The sequence below is a fragment of the Caloenas nicobarica genome, chromosome Z, assembly GCF_036013445.1.
Source record: "Caloenas nicobarica isolate bCalNic1 chromosome Z, bCalNic1.hap1, whole genome shotgun sequence".
In the NCBI taxonomy this organism is placed as follows: domain Eukaryota; kingdom Metazoa; phylum Chordata; class Aves; order Columbiformes; family Columbidae; genus Caloenas; species Caloenas nicobarica.
In genome coordinates, this window is record NC_088284.1 from 98,502,384 (window position 1) to 98,507,004 (window position 4,621).

The following is a 4,621-nucleotide window of genomic DNA, read 5'->3' on the forward strand; positions in this document are numbered from 1 at the left end:
CTCTTGATCAGAAAAGAAATAAACTACAACTTTTGTAAAGAAAATCTTACCCTACATTTTTATAGGGTCAGGAGGATGAGAAAAATAGCAAAGATTTGCACAACCACTGTTTTGCATAAAGGTGTTCTGTGCCATTTTTGTGGTGGAATACCTCGTTCATCAGTATTGGAAGGCTTAAGCAGATTCTGAAAGGAGATAGGGGTTTTCCTTTGCCATTTGTTTTTCGGGGTTTTTTGTGTTTGGTTTTTCTTTTTGGTTGGTTGGGTTTTTTTTCCATGTCCAAAACTCCTGGTCTCAGGGTATTAAATCACATTCTGATGAATGAGATAGTTGACTTGATAAAACTAGGATCTCTTAAGACCAGAGTCTAGTAGCTGCAGGTATTCTGGTCTAGGCAATAGGAATGAAATTGCACTTTGATGTCTTAGCCTGTACGTAAGCCTCTCTGAAGTGATATGCTGTGAGCAAACAGAGAAGAGCTGGCAGTGTCTTAACAAACTTGCCTGTGTTCTGTCAGAGTATCTTAAGATTTGGTATTAACTTCTTGTAGGCTGAACAGTACTGGGATATTACTGAAAAACATACTCTTCGTACCCATTAGCCATTATGCCTCCAGAGGAAAGGTGCCTGTGTTCAGGCTTTCTTCCCAAGCTGCCCTATAACTTAAATGCACCTTTTAGGTGCCATATGGTACCTGTGCAGGCAACACATGGCTCTAAGCAACTGCATCCTAAAATGATGACGTAGTACGGAACAGCTGGATTTGTTTGGAGTGCTGTTCAACTGCAGCAGGTTTTGCCACCCACCTCTAACAGTATTGAGTGACTTTCAAGAGCTCCTGTGCCTGATATTTGTTCTGGAAGAGGAGCTCTGTTACACTGCATTTTCTGCCGGCTCCAGATTTGCTCTTGTCAGTTGGCTGCACTGTGTTGGAAACCGCTGCCATCCTGCACTCTGAGACAAAGGGCCTTCCCAATTTTCCTGCCAGTTCTTGTGCTGCATTGTTCAAATGTGAGCATACCTTCTTGTAGTGCGGTGATTGAACTGCATTTTGGCTATTCTCTGTGAACTTAAAATTGGTGACCCTGATGTTTGAAGGGTCTATATTATTTGACTTTGCAGAAGCAATTGGTTTTATGGCTTGAAGTACAACAGGTAGCAATAAAAGCTCTTTACAGAGCAGCTGTCTTAAAGGTACTTATGCTTTCCATTACCTATGCTTTGATCTCGACTGATAATAATTTTCTCCAGTGGTTTGTATTTGGAGGTGTGTTTCTCTCTGTTACAGCATCATTCCAGTGAGGGCAAGGTGTCAGAGTATCAACTAGGCAGGTGCTTCTTGAATGTGCTCAGTAGGAAATCATGCTCGATGTGCCCCACAGGAGCCCTAATGGCCCTTCGTTAGGCCTGTTGCATGTGATGCTGCAGGCAGTAGATCTGACTTTTCATGAAGCTTCCATCTGCGACTGGTTCAGGTTGGACCCATAAAAAGCATTTTTGGTATAGACAAACAGCGGCTTGCCCTTAATTCACGATAAGCTTGGCAAGCCAGTGATTACTTTTTATAAGGTTTAAAAAGGTGACTGTATTTTTTGTGAAGCACCTGATTGCAGTAATATTTCTGCCTGTGGCTGGACTTCAAAGAGACCTCTTTCTCCATCAGCCAGACCCCTCAGATGACCAGAGACAGTACCATCACTAGTAGGACCCATTCTTGCTCCTTCTCTCTCTTCCCGGTGTTTTGAGCTGGGTCGAATTGATTCTGCAGTGTTTGAGGAGCGTAGCCACATATCCCAAGGCTTCCAATGCATCTCTGTTCTTCCATTCTCTAACTGGGCTCCTGTTGTCTAACATGTCTGCAGTTGTGCTTGTTTTTTTAATGCAAACATGGGATGAAATCAAGACTCTGGTAGCCTGTATGTTGTTTTCAATTTGATCAAGTAATAAATCTAATTTCAAAATGAACAATCTGTAGACTAATTTAAGAACTACAGCACTGTAACTTGGAAATTCTCATCATGCTTCTAATTTTTCTCTTAGCATTATTCCTTTATAATAACTCATCTCCTTAATCCAGTGAGTCCTCTGTCTTTCAGAGACGCTAAGTGGAGTTCTGTTATTTAAGGACTCAGTCCAGCATGGCTGTTCAACAAGAACAGGGACAGAGCCACAGATTTGTCCCTCCTCATTCAAGTACAGACCTGAAACATCTGCAATAACAGCTGAGTTGCCTTAGGTTCCCTCTGTAGATCAGAGTGGAAGTGCCAGAAGAGGAGTCATCAGAAAATCTTACCTGAGTGCGGAGTCAGACAGCCTTGTTCCTTTGGTGTTGACTCTTGAATTTCACAGCACTGGTTAAGACTTGCTGATCCGGCAGCCAGGGAAAGGAGATTCTTCTACCTGATCTCAGGGATTTTTGTTACTGATGCACTAAGTGACCTTGAGCAAATTGCTTATTCACCACAGGATTATTTCAGCCCCTGTCTTTGGAACCTGAAGTGCCAGGTATTCCTGGACTCAACTTTTGTAGTTTGGGAAAATGCTAATGTCTCCTTTTCCCAGACAAATTTGTAGAGATTGCACAGAACCTTTACGTGTATGCACTTAGGTTAGTGCAAAGTGTGCAATATTTTAGGTTCAACATGAACAACATGAGGTACTGCTAAAAGTCAAAATAAGCCTTTTTCATCTTTTCCCATGATTATTCTTCATTTCTCTGCGTTGTGGTAAGCACCTTCAGCAGCTTTAAATTTCTCCCTCGGATGAGTGAAGAGCGCAACACTGCAAATGGGGTGAGTGTGTTGTTGCTTGGTCCCAGTAATGAGCACAGCTGGGGATGTGTATCCGTAGTCCCTTTAACGTCACCAGAATGGTCTAGAGGGGAATGGGAAACACTCGCCTGATTGCCGTCTTTTGAGGAACCTGTGGCAGATCCATGCAGAAACATTGCCACAGCCTCCTTGCTGCAGCATGAGTAATGTGACAATGCTGAAGTCAAAACTGCTCTGACAGCACCTAGCAAATGAGGGAAATGTGTGGGATGGTACCAGAAAAAGATTAAAATGATATAGTATATTTGTTAATTTCTAGACAAAACTGAGTGAAGGTAGGAGAGCCTGAAAAGAGGTGTCCTTGGCCTGTAATACTGCATTTTAAGAAAAAGTTCTCACTTTTATGAATGGTTCTAGTGAGCTGTGAACACCTTCAGTACACAATGCAAGAGAGAAGTGAAACAGGCCTGCTGTCTGGGCTCTTCCACCTCAGCCGGGGGAGCGAGTCCTGGGAGAGTTGCAACATAAGGGGCCTACGCTGAGTATGTCAGGCATTTTGAGATGATCCAACACCCCAGGAACTGGGATGCTCTCATCTTTAGCCACGTTGCTGGCTCCTCACAGGCTATAGGCAAGTGGGTGGCTGGTGTGCTGGAATGTTTTCATACCCAGGCTGAAGTCCTCCATATGGAGTTAGGAGAAACCTGTCTTTGCAGCTCGAAAGTTTGTACCAGCCATCCTGACGTCCAAGCAGTACCTGTGACCACACTGAGATGTTACATACAGCTATGCTGTAGACCAAAGCAAGCTACTTCAAGAAGTATAATGAATCAAGTCCACAGTCTTCCTAAATTTAGAGAGGCAGAGGGTGTGTTGTATCCATGGTCCTCCAGAGAAGCTGCAGACATGGGAATTAGCTGGTTGTGAATGTGAGTTGATGTTAGTTAATGTGCTTGGACCCCTCATTTCCTGAAGTGCTGCTGCTTCTCTTGAATACACTCTCTGCACCTTTTGGGTTAATTTTTGTGCCTATCCTCACAGCAGGGTTTAAGTCAAACTTCGTTACTGGTAGCCACAAGTAATTAAAAAAAAGGCGACCTGGCATCTTGGGTGCAGCAGATGGGGCCTTTAGTGTGGGGTGATGGGTGCTGACTAGCTGCAGGTTGCGTGTTCAGAGAAGCTGTTAACTTGCAGCCAGTTTGTGCAAAATTAGAGTGGTGTGTGGTGCTGATGTGCTGTTGGTACTGGAGTTACAGGACTGATCTGCTGGGAGCAAGGAAATTGGCAAAGAGGAGCAGCTACACTGAAGGGCTTAGCAGCCCATCTGGCTGGAGCTGTGTCTGCCTGCAGTCAGGAGCTGCCCAGGCTGCTTGGCTCTGCTGGAGGGATGCAGATTTTGCTTGTCCAGGCCCGGCAGAGCTGGGGCAGGATGAAGGGAGCGGTTGTGTTGGCAGCGAGAGAAGAGTCTGTAGAGAGTCCTCTCTGGCTTTCCTGTTTCCGGCTGGAAAGATGTTTCCAAACATCATTTAGCAGCTGGTGTCCACGGGGACTGGCAAGGGAGTTAATGCTCTAATTCTGCTTTTCTCTCTTGCATGTGGGGGGTAACATGGGGTGTCTTGTTTGCACCCTCAGCCATCCTTGCAGTGGGGCTGGGGCCAGCCTTGCTCTCTCTCACTGTCTGGAGGTGAAGGTTCCTCTTGGATCTCTGTGGGAGCAGAGGTCTGCAGTGCTGTCCTCAGCAGGGAGGCCCCAGCTTGGGCCCTCAGTGCTGTGTAGAGCCTGGCAAGGGGAAAGGGACAGAAAAACAGAGCTTGGCTCTTCTCCCTCCCTAGCTGGAGTGGCTGAGGGGC